Here is a 12,696-nt window from a genome sequence, read left to right as displayed (position 1 = left end):
GTGTGGGTATGTGTGTGCGTGTGTGTGTGTGCGTGTGTGCGTGCATGTGTGTATGTGTGTGCGTGCGTGTGAGTGCGTGTGTATGTGTGTGTGCGTGTGTTTGGGCATGTGCGTGTGCGTGTGTGTGTGTGCGTGTGTGCGTGCATGCGTGTATGTGTGTGCGTGCGTGTGAGTGCATGTGTATGTGTGTGTGCGTGTGTTTGGGCATGTGCGTGTGCGTGTGTGTGTGCGCGCGCGTCTTCAAAGGGGGACTTCGGGACAGGCAACAATGAAAAGTGGCCGAGCAGAGGCTGATCACCAAGTTTGGTAACAATGGAGATGGCCTCAACTGGGACATTACAGGTGACCCCATTCAACTACACACACACACACACACACACACACACACGCATACAGACACACACACACACACGCATACACACGCACATACACACACACACACAAATACACACATACACACGTATACACACACATACACACAAACACACACACACACGCATACACACACACATACACACGCACATACACACATACACATACACACACACAAACACACACATGCACATACACATTAACACATGCACATACACATACACATGTACAACATACACACACATACACATACACACACCCAGACACTGACATATACACACACACATACACACACATATACATACACAGACACACATACATGCATACACACATACACATACACATATACACATACATACACGCACATATACATATACACACTCATAGATACACACACAAACATACATGCGCGCACATACACACACACACAAACACACACATGCACACACACAAACATACACAGCGACACACACACATACACACATACAAACACACGCACATACACACATATACATAAACACGTACACATATGCACGTACACATCCATACACACACACATATACTCATACATACACAACCACACACACACACCCACACACATACATACACATATTAACACACACATATACACACACATACGCATACACCCATACATACACATACACACCCACACACACATTTACACACACATATGCACACAAACATGCACACACACATATACACACACATACACACCCACACACATATACACACATACGCACATATACACACACGTACATATACACACACACATACACACACACTCATAGACACACACACAAACACACACATACACACCCACACACACATATACACACACACACATATACACACACCCATATACAGATACACATGTTATTTTGTGTGATGAACTTGTACTTACAGAATTACATTTTACTTTGCTCAAAAACTGTATGAATCCATGTAAGATGCGGCCAATCTGTTTATTAGATTAGAATCAGTCTGACCATTGTGGCACAGACAGCCTCACACAGGGGAGCTCACACCTTCAATACATCATCTGGGCCGACATGACACCAATTGTTAAAGTTCACTTAAGAATGTAACTTTTGATAAAAGATTTGCAATTTACATATGAAAGAACGAAAACCAACCTGGCCATTCTAAAAGATGAGAGACTTCACAAACAATCCAGATCTTTCTCAAGATACAATTTTAGTTGCATCACACTGTAAACATTTGCTAAAAATTCTGTGTCTTGCAATCTTATTCTCCACAACCACCTGATGAAGGAGCAGTGCTCCGAAACCTAGTGCTTCCACATGTTCGACTCTAACCTGGTGTTGTGTGATTTTTAAATCTGTCATTCACCCATCTCCTGACGGTTGAGCATACATCTCAAGGTCAGGACAGCGGCCCTCTGCAGGGATACAAATCGACTCCTTCTTTGGTCGCTCCACGATGGATCTCTCTGATGACTGTTCCCGTTCGTTGGTTGGCTCATTGGCATCATTGCTGACATCTTGGAAGAATTCCTGGAGTCTCATTGGTCTGATGAATTCCTCACAACTTTACTCAACTATTCTTGTTGGTGATGGGGACAAAGGGAGACTAAATTTGATTTGAATTTAAACTTGATTTTATTAACAAAGTATTGAAACAGTTTGTAACATCATTTGGAAATGCATACAAAGGTTCTAAATCAGTTGTGTACAGTCTATGCAGAGAGAAAAGAACCAACAAACCATTGGAATATTGACATTTCTCAAACCTTCTGTATCGTTGTGGAAAGAAAGGCATTTTGTACTTGGGCAGAAAACGATCTCTGTTCAGTGTCAGGCACCAAGAGGGTCTGAGAACTGAAAGGACGATGTGATCATTTGTCAGAAAGACCTGAGACTGTGTTGTTTCCCTGTTACACCTTGGCAGCAGCTGCCTGAACCTTTAGTGTGTCCCTCAGTGTGTTGTCACAGATCTGGGAGTGTGCTTGGCTCTCGCACTCATTTGAGGTCAATTGTTTCCAGTGGTCTGCCAATATAGTGCCCTCGTGGCCTCATGGCTATGGCACTGGCCTCTGAAATCTGGGATTTCAGGGATTTCATTTTTAAGCCTGGTCTTTGCAGTGGCTGATTTTCATCCCATGTCAACTTCATCTCAATCCAAATTGACTGGATTTTTTAACTACTCTGTTAAAAATCATTGTGCCTGTGTTGAGATTACGGCAAATGCTGTTTAGTAGAAACTTATACAAGATAATTCCGGGATTTGGGAGATCTTGGGGTGAATTATCTGAAAGAGACAGTACAGCCACAATGGTCTGAATGCCCGCAAAGATCCTGTTGAATTGTCCTCAGTGCAGCTTTTTGCAACATCTCCACTTCCACCTGCCCCAGTAACTGCAAATATCTTGAAAGTGCTGCACAAAATAACATTGAGCCCTTTGCTATTTTCCTGTCTGCTCCATTTTCCTCAGATTGAGTTGTGCAAAGTTGGAGTTTGGTTGATTTCTCATCTGTCCGTTTGGGGAGAAATGGGAGGTGTGATCAATTTATCAAGCAGCCAACAATTTAGCATGAGATGGAAGGGGTAAGAACCAATCAGTGAGAGTACAACACACAGAAACACACACGATGAGAGGTCAGGGTGCAGTATTTAATGGCTGCCATTGGCAGACAGCATGTGGGGCCCCAGTGGCCTAATGGATAAGGCACTGGCCTCCTAAGCCAGGGATTGTGGGTTCAAGTCCCGTCTGGGGTGTTTCTGTGGCTTTTCTGTTATTTCTAATCTATTTTGGAAAAATCCCCATCTCTGCATTCAGTTGATGGTCAGTGGTATCCAACATGATCTTGCACAAGATTTTCGGGGATCTGCAGGATTGAATGTTGAAGATGGTGATCAAGTGGCTGCTGTTTCTGGATGGAGACGAGATTCCTGAGAGTGCAGTTGGAGAGGTTGCTTTTGGAAGCCAGCTCTCATCACACTCTCATCAACAAACCAACCCTTCAACACTGATCCCTCCAGAACATCGGATATTACTGACAGAGAATACCCCTGCCAACTTTTATAGGTGCACCATCGACAGCATTCTGTCTGGATGTATCACTACCTGGTATGGCAACTGTACCATTCAAGATTGGAGACGGTTACAGAGAGTGGTGAACTCGGCCCAGACAATCACAAAGGCCAACCTCCCATCTATAGAATCCATCTACCAGGCCCACAGTCAATGAAAGGTCTCCAGCATTCTCAAAGATCCATCCCACCCTGGCAATGTTTTTCTACAACCTCTACCATCGGGGAGAAGGTACAGAAGCCTGAACACACGCACCAACCGGTTTTGAAACAGTTTCTACCCTACTGTTGATAGAATACTGAACGGTCTCACAGACTCTTAATATTCGCCTGTACCTGTGTTTTTGTTCCTGCTGCTGTTTCCCTATTATTTACTTATCTATGCTACTTAACTCTGTGAGCTGCCTGTATTGCTCACAAGACAAAACTTTTCACTGTGTCTATCATTACTTGCAAACCAAATATTTTCAATGAATCGTCCACCTTTAGGGTCACTGTTATCTTGGTCCAAATCATTAAATGTAAATATAAATTATTGAGTGTGGAATAACTTTAATTCACCTTCATTTTTGCCTGTTAAATGCCAACAGGACAGTATAGAGGTGGGACCTTGGCCTCAACTGGGACCTTGGCTTCATGTCACACTACAGCTGACCCCACTGCACTGTACACACACACACACACACACTGATCCTGTCACACAATACACATACACACTCCCACACTCACACCCACACACACACCTTCTCACAGATGTATACCCCATTACACTCAAACACATACACATACACACACTTTCACAGACACTCACACTATCGCCCCCTCCCACGCACACCCAAATGCACACACTCACTCGGTCAGCCCTGCACACACACACATATACGTTTGTGGGATGAATTTGGACGTTCAGAATTATCTTTTGTTTTGCTCAAAAACTGCATAAAACCATGTCAGATTCTGTAAATGCCACTTTAGAAATAGAATCAGTCTGACCGAACATTGGGACACAGACAGATTTTAACCTCACATCTTCAATGCATTATCTGAGCTGAGATGGCACCGATTGTTAAAACTCTCTTGAGAATGTAACTTTAACAAAGGTCTGGGATGTACATAACAAGGAACTGAAACTAACATGATCATTCTAAAAGATGCAAGACTTCAGATCAATTTGTTTAATATTACATGCCATGACACTGCAATCCTGTTGCTAAAACTTCAGTGTTTTACAATCCTGCTCCACAACCACCTGATGAAGAAGCAGCTCTTCGAAAGCTAGTGTTTCCCAATAAACCTGTTGGACTATAACCTGGTGCTGTGTGATTTGTAACGTTGTCCGCCCCAGTCTAACACCGGCTCCTCCAAATCATAACCTTTATGTCAATGACTGGTACGTTTTGGATGATAATGTCAAACATAACAATAGAAACCATCCAAAGTTGGGGCTTGATGTTTTCAAGTCATTACACTATGACGTTTCCCCTGGTGGTTTATTCCATTGTGGGATTGTTTTTATTCATTTCCAGGGCGTGAACATTGCTGGCTAGATCAACATTTATTGCCTCTCCCTAGTTTCCCCTGAAAGGTGATGGGGAGCTATCTTTTTGAACCACTGCAATCCATGTGCTGCCTGTATCTCCTTTCGAACTGATTGAAGATTTAACAGGAGGGAGTTGGCCATTTTGGATTTGTTCAATACATTCTCATCACTTGAATGACCCTTTGATATTTTACTGATACATTCTGTGTCTGATGCCTCCTCTCTCATTACACCTGATGAAGGAGAAATGCTCAAAAATTTGGGGTTTCAAATACACCCATTGGACTAAAACCTGGTGTGGTGTGATTTTTGACCATTTGTTGAGGTAAACCTACAATGAATCAATGGAGGGTGTTCCAGGATTGTGACCGAGCTACAGGGAAGGAATGCGATATGTTTCTGACTAGGCCAGTGTTTATTGCCCAGAGGGTGAGTCAACCACATTGCTGTGGGTCTGTAGTCTCACCAGGTTTTCTTCCTGAAAGGAGAATATGGAACCAGTTAGCTTCCTAACAAACCTCAATAGCAATATATGGTTCCCATCAGACAAAGCTCCTCCTGAGCTGAGATTTCACCACCTTGTATGGTGGGATTACAGTCCATCTCCCCCACCCCATGAACTTGGTGTTCTGGATTCCTACTCCAGGTCTAGCACTGCACCACCATCTCCCCTTATTAACTGGAATTGAGATCAAACAGACACAGGGTGCTGATCAGAGTTCATGTTTAAAAACATAACAGCCCAAATGGGATATGAACTCACAACCCCTGGCTTTGAACATGGACACCCTCTTCATGATGCATCTGAGGTGAGATACCATGTTAGCCACCCACAGCAATTGATAGCTCAGTCTTTGGTTGTGCTCCGATGATCTTAAAAATTCGGCAATTCAGCTCCTCGAGCCTGCTTTGTCATTCCACACGATCATGGCTGATCTCATCTCGATCTCAACTCCACTTTCCTGCCTGCTCTCCATAACACTTCAACCCAACTACAGCCTGCATGTAGGGATCCCTTTTCATGGCACAAGGCACTTCATAGGAACCACATTCAGGAAACCGTTACACATGGACCGAAACCTTGGCCAAAGAGAGGAACACCTTGAGATCCTGAGACCCCAAGGTAGAGGGGTGGAGATCTTTACAGAGTGACTTCCAGAGGGTACCATCCAGGCACAGACAGTGATGTCCAAGCAATGAATAACAGGAAGCCAATCTGGCCTTTAATTTCCTGCATTATTCTTTTTGCCATTCTTAAGGAAAGAAACAACATTGGGTATTCTCCAATCCTTGGGGAATTCTCCTGTGACTATAAAGGATACAAATATTTTGTACAAATCCATAGCAATTTCCACACCTGCCACTCTCAGGATTCTATGATAGATTCCATCAGGTCTTGGGGACTTGTCTACCTTAATGCTTTTCAAAACACCCAACAACTCCTTTTTAATATTGACATGCTCTAGAATATCAATATACAAGACTCACCATCCACCATGTCATAGAGTCACAGAGATGTACAGCATGGAAACAGACCCTTCGGGCCAACCCGTCCATGCCGCCCACATATCCTAATCTAATCCCGTCCCATTCGCCCACACTGGGCCCATATCCCTCTCGACCCTTCCGATCCATATCAGTGAGCAGTGTAGGTTTCTTCCCTCACGCCCTCCTGACCATGTACTCACTTTCTTTGTCTGCCTTTCTTCCTTTTAAAAGTGCCGATGTTTTGAGTTTTTTTTCTCCAAAGTTGCATAATAAAACAGTAAATGCTGCTCCTGGAATTTGAGGAAATCACCCCCAAGACCTAAAATGACTCAAAAAAGGGGCAGCTCTTACAGTCACAACCTTTTCCCGTCCTCCATCTTGGACTACCCAGAATCCTTTGGAAATACCAATGCAGTTTATTCATTAAGAACCTCACCCACTTCCTCCGGCTCCATGTGTAAATTCCCTCCTTTGCTCTGAGAAGACATACTCTTTCCCTGGCGACCTGTTGCTTGTTATCCCTCTGTAAAATGCCTTGGAGGTTCCTTAATCCTGTTTTCCATAAACATTGCATGGTCCTTTCAAATTCTCTATTTCCTAGTTTGAGTTCATTCCTGTTATCTCCAGGGCTCTGTCTGTCTTCAGTTTCTTGAACCTTATTTATACCTTCTTCCTCTTTCTGCCTAAGACTTAACAACATAACACGTCTGAACAGGTCAACGAAATATATCGACAGGAACCATCGACAGCATCAACCTGCATTTATTGAGTTATCTTTCAAAACCAATTCAGTGCAATTGAAATACTGTGTGGTATCACTCACTGTAATAAACACTCTCCTTGAATAAGGTGAAGAGAAAGTAATGGCAAATTATAAAATTACCAAAATAATGCATGACAATGGTTCTTAAATATATGTTTATAGATTACTCTACAGATACTTATAGAAATTAAATAAGGAGGAACAAATATCATCGACAATTAACCATACACTTCACAATATTTTACTTTCACTGCAGAATTATAGTTTTAAGATCAAAGTTTTACTGAAGTTGATCAGATCTCACCCCATCTAATACTTATCCTTTATACCTTTCTCCCCAAACTTGAGGTGAGAATTCATATGTTTCAGAGGATTGCCTTATTTGATGAGCTGTTCCTTGATATATAATAAGTACAATCCCACAGACTTTGTCATGATTGCACCTTGTCTAAAGTCTGAATCAAATCATTCAATAGCAGACAATTCCCAAGAGGTTAATGAGCAAACGTCCCATTCAATGTTTTCAAGTCTCCATTCTCCTTACGTAAAAAAATTATACACAAGTTAAATACCACAAGTGCTGGAAATCTGCAATAAAATCAGGCAATATTGAAATGCAGGTCGGGTAGCATCTGTGGAGAGAACCACAATTATCAATTTGCAATATTCATTTTGTTTTTTTCAGCAGATGCTTCCAAACCTGAGAGTTTCACCACTTACTGTTTATATTCTTAATGTAGATCATGCCCTTGGAGTGATTAATGTGAATGGAATGTTAAATATATCACTGAGATGTGCTGGTGAAGGGCATTGTTTCGTAAATACATGGAGCACTTACAAAGAGAGGCTGGTGTGAGAATTGTTCCCCACGTTATTAAAGTTCCAGACAGATACCCCAAATTGTTAAGCTCCCAGGTGAGCAGGGATGAAATGGTTTCCTTTCTTCATTTACCTGGATCCTTGGTTGGTCACTAACAGGTTAATTTAAAAAGGGACCCTTTCTTGTGGATTAGATTAATTACTTACAGTGTGGAAACAGGCCCTTCGGCCCAACAAGCCCACACCGCCCCGCCGAAGCATAACCCACCCATACATCTACATTTACCCCTTACCTAACACTATGGGCAATTTAGCATGGCCAATTCACATCTTTGGACTGTGGGAGGAAACCCACGCAGACACGGGGAGAACGTGCAAACTCCACACAGTCAGTCGCCTGAGGCAGGAATTGAACCCGGGTCTCAGGTGCTGTGAGGTAGCAGCGCTAACCACTGTGCCACCATCTTCCTCCCAAACCAATTGAATTGGCGTTTAAAAGTAGCCAATTAAACCTGAACATGTTGAATGAAAAAAAGAGTGAATCTATTCAGATCAGAATGCAAAAAGATTATTGTAACTCACATACACACAGATTAGGAAGAGAAGGAGTTGCAGGTAGATAGTACAATGAAGAAGGGATTTGATCCACTTGCCTTTATGAGTCAGTGCATTGAGTATAGGAATTGGGATGTTGGATTGTGGCTGTACAAGATATTGGTTAGGCCACCTTTTGGAATACTGCGTTCAATTCTGGTTTCCCTGCTAAAGAAAGATGTTGTAAAACTTGCAAGCATTCAGAAAAGATTTACAAGGGTGTTGCAAGGGTTACAGGGATTGTGCTATTGGGGGAGGGTGAATAGACTGAGGCTATTTTCTCTGGAGTGTTGGAGGCTGAAGGGTGACCTTATAGAGGTTTATAAAATCAAGAGGGACATGGATAGGGTGAATAGCTTCAGTCCTTTCCCCAGGGTGGGGAGTACAAAAACAGAGGGCATAGGTTTACAATGAGAAGAATAATAATTTAAGAGGAACCTTAGGGGCAACCTTTTCATGCAGAGGGTGGTGCTTATATGGAACATGCTGCAAGAGGAAGTGGTGGAGGCTGGTACAATAACAACATTTAGAAGTTAAAAGTCACACAACACCAGGTTATAATCCCACAGATTTATTTGGAAGCACTGGCTTTCAGAGCGCTGCTCCTTCATCAGGTGAAGACAACCACCCAGTGAAGGAGCATCGCTTCGAAAGCTAGTGCTTCCAAATAAACCCGCTGGGCTATAGCCTGGTGTTGTGTGATTTTTAACTTTGTCCACCCCAGTCTAACCCCGGCTCCTCCAAAACATTTAAAAGGCATCGGGATGGGGGGATATGAACAGGGTGGGTTTAGAGGGATATGGGCCAAATGCTGGCAAGTCGGACTAGATTAATGCAGGATATCAGGTCGGCATAGACGAGTTGGACCAAAGGGTCTGTTTCCATGCTGTATAACTCTAAGACTCTGTAACATTTAAAAGGCAGCTGGATGGGGACATGAATAAGAAGGCTTCAGAGGGATATGGACCAAATGCTGGTTTGTGGGACTAGATAACTTTCGGATATCTGGTTGGCATGGACGAGTTGGAGCGAAGGATCTGTACAACTCTGTGACTCTGTAAGTGTAAGCTTTCTTGGGAGATTTTGATTTTTGTTACAGAGCCTTTTTAAATGACTGGGACATTTTAATTTGTGCTTATTTGGTTTAATTGGTTTCTTTTAATTTGTTTTCAGAGTCGTGTAAGGAGACTTCTGAAAAGTAGGCTGTCAGTAGGTTAGAAGACGGAATAGGTTATGCTGCATTCTGCAATTACAGCGATGATGATGTGCCAAGGGTAATACTTCAACTGGCTTGGCATTGATTTATTGGTTAATACTCTTAGCCATTGAAGTTATATCATCTTCAGTTGAGAGTGAAAGCATATATCTTGGGAGGATATTTAATTGCTCTAAAGATACCACGTATCTGAAAGTTCCCTGCAGTTAATAGATCAATGGGAGAGGAATTACCTATTATATCACAAAGTAAGTCTGTTTCTCTCTGCTGAACTTCTACTCAGCTAAAGATTGATCTGCCTGTTGTGTGACATGGCTTTTAATTTCCACTGATCAACCAGATGAACATTAGCAACATCGTGTCCCGATATAGGGCTGGTTCTCTTTCACAAAGGGGGGTCTCGCAAGTTCGGGCAGATCTTTCTCCTGAGGCAGGAAACAATTTCTCTTCATTCTGAGGCACCAAGAGGGTCTGAGAAATGAAGGGACGATGTCATAACTGGTCAGAAAGGCCTTAGACAGTGTTCTTTAACTGTTACACCTTGACAGCAGCTGCTCTATACTTTAGTGTGTCCCTCAACATATAAACCTCGATCTTGGAACATGTTCAGCTGTAGCACTCGTTTGAGGTCAATACTTTCCACAGAAAGTGCAAGGTGGGAGCCCGAGGGGCCTAATGGATAAGACACTGGCTTCCCTAAGCTGGTAATTGTTGGTTCAAGTCCAATCTGGCGTGCATGGGTTTTAAGCCTGGGCTTTGTTGCTGATTTTCATTCCATGTCAACTTCATCTCAATCCATGCTGACTGAATTTTTCATCGACAGTACTCTGTTAAAAATCACTGTGCCTACGTTGAGATTATGGCAAATGATGTGACATAGAAACTTGCACAAGGTAATTCCGGGATTTGGGAGATCTTGGGGTGAAGTGTCTGAAAGAGACAGCACAGCCACAATGGGCTGAATGCCCGCTAAGATTCTGTTGATTTGTCCTCAATGCAGCTTTTTGCAACATCTCCACTTCCACCTTCACCACTAACTGCAAATATCTTGAAAGTGCTGCACACAATAACATTGAGCCCTTTTCCTTCTCCTGTCTGCTCCATTTGCCTCAAACTGTGGGTCTGCAAAGTTGGAGTTGAGTTGATTTCTCGACTGGGAGAAAGTGAGCACTGCAGATGTGAGAGATCAGAGTCAAACTGTGTGGTGCTGGAAAAGTACAGCTGGTCAGGCGGCATCCGAGGAGCAGGGGAGTCAATGTTTCGAGTATAAGCTCTTCAGGCCTATGCTCGAAATGTCGACTCTCCTGCTCCTCGGACGCTGTCTGACCGGCTGGGATTTCTCAAATGTCCATTTGGGGCCAAATGGGAGGCAAGATCAATTTGTCAAGCAGCCGACAATTTAGCATGAAATGGAAGGGGAAAAAAACAATCAGTAAGAGTAGAAAACTCAGAAAAAAACAATATGACAGGGCAGGGTTCAGTATTTAAAGGTTGCCATTTTACCTGTAGGGGTGTATCCCTAACGGCCTAATGGGTAAGGCACTGGTCTCCTAAACCAGGGGTTTTTGGGTTCGTGTCCCATCTGGGGTGTCTGATTATTTATGGATTGTTCACTGTCAACGCTATTTCTAATTGACTTTGGAGAAATCCCCCTTGTCTGCTTTCAGCTGATGGGAAGTGGTGCCCAACATGTTCTTGCTCAAGATTTTCAGTTATCTGCAGGATGGGGGGTGAATCGTCTGAAAGAGACAACACAGTCACAATGGCTGAAAACCTGCTGAGATTCTCCTGGGGATGGTATGGTGGCTCAGTGGGTAGCATTGCTGCCTCACAGCGTCAGGGACCTGGCTTTGATCCCTCCCTTCGGTGTCTGTTTGTGTAGAGTTTCCAAGTTGGCTCCGTGGTTAGCACTGCTGTCTCATAGCACCAGGGACCGAGGTTCAATTTCAGCCTCTGGTGACAGTTTGTGTGGATTTTGCACTTTCTCCCCGTGTCTGTGTGGGTTTCCTCCAGGTGCTCCAGTTTCCTCCCACAAGTAAATTAGCCATGCAAAATTCCCCAGACTGTTCAGGGATGTGAATGTTGGGTACATTTGTCAGGAGGACATGTTGGGGAGTGAGTCTGGGTGGACTTGTTGGGCCAAATGGCCTGTTTCCACACTGTATGGATTCTATGAGAAAGACATTTGGACAGGTCCATGACAGGAAATGCTTGTGTGGATGTGGACCAAGTGGAGGCAGGTGCAATTAGTTTTAAAGTTAATGGCTCCATGACACTGCCCCTTCACTTTGGGAGAGGAGTACGCCAAGGCTGCCCCCTGTCTGGCCAGCTGGATTCCCTGTACTTGGAGCCTTTCCTGTGCCTCTTATGGAGGAGGTTGTCGGGGCTGGTTCTGCATGGTGCGGGCACGGGGGTGGTCATCTCAGCCTACGCTGACCACGTGCTCCTCCCTTTCACCGACCCTGCTGACCTGGGGAGCATGTGTGAGTTCCAGGCCTTGTACTCAGTGGCCTCTTCCACCAGGATCAACTGGGCCCAATATTCCAGACGACTGGTCAATCCGAGTCGGGTGGAGTCTCTGCTGGAGGAGTTACGGGGATTCAGCTGGAGTACCACCCATCTCCTCGAGCTGGGGGTCTACCTCAGAACGGCTGAGGAATCCTGGCCGTCGAACTGGCAGGAGCTGGAGGCCAAAGTCTCACCTCACCCAGGCCTCTGGACAGGACTGCTCCGAGTGCTGTCTCACAGGAGTCGAGTGTTGGTCATAAACCAGCTGGTGCCTGCCATGCTGTGGTACCGGCTGGTCACTTTGGTCCCTCCTCCTGGTTTTGT

General features: G+C 44.0%; 1 non-coding gene across 1 annotated transcript; it reads left to right on the top strand.

Moving 5' to 3' along the window:
• The first annotated feature begins 3,056 nt into the window (after positions 1 to 3,056).
• On the top strand, positions 3,057 to 3,129 carry trnar-ccu (transfer RNA arginine (anticodon CCU)). The gene has a single exon. It is a non-coding gene; the product is annotated as a tRNA-Arg (tRNA).
• Positions 3,130 to 12,696: the final 9,567 nt, after the last annotated feature.

The sequence above is a fragment of the Chiloscyllium punctatum genome, chromosome 18, assembly GCF_047496795.1.
Source record: "Chiloscyllium punctatum isolate Juve2018m chromosome 18, sChiPun1.3, whole genome shotgun sequence".
NCBI classification, from domain to species: domain Eukaryota; kingdom Metazoa; phylum Chordata; class Chondrichthyes; order Orectolobiformes; family Hemiscylliidae; genus Chiloscyllium; species Chiloscyllium punctatum.
The sequence above is the reverse complement of the archived record's forward strand: the minus strand, read 5'-3'. Positions and strand labels throughout refer to the sequence as shown.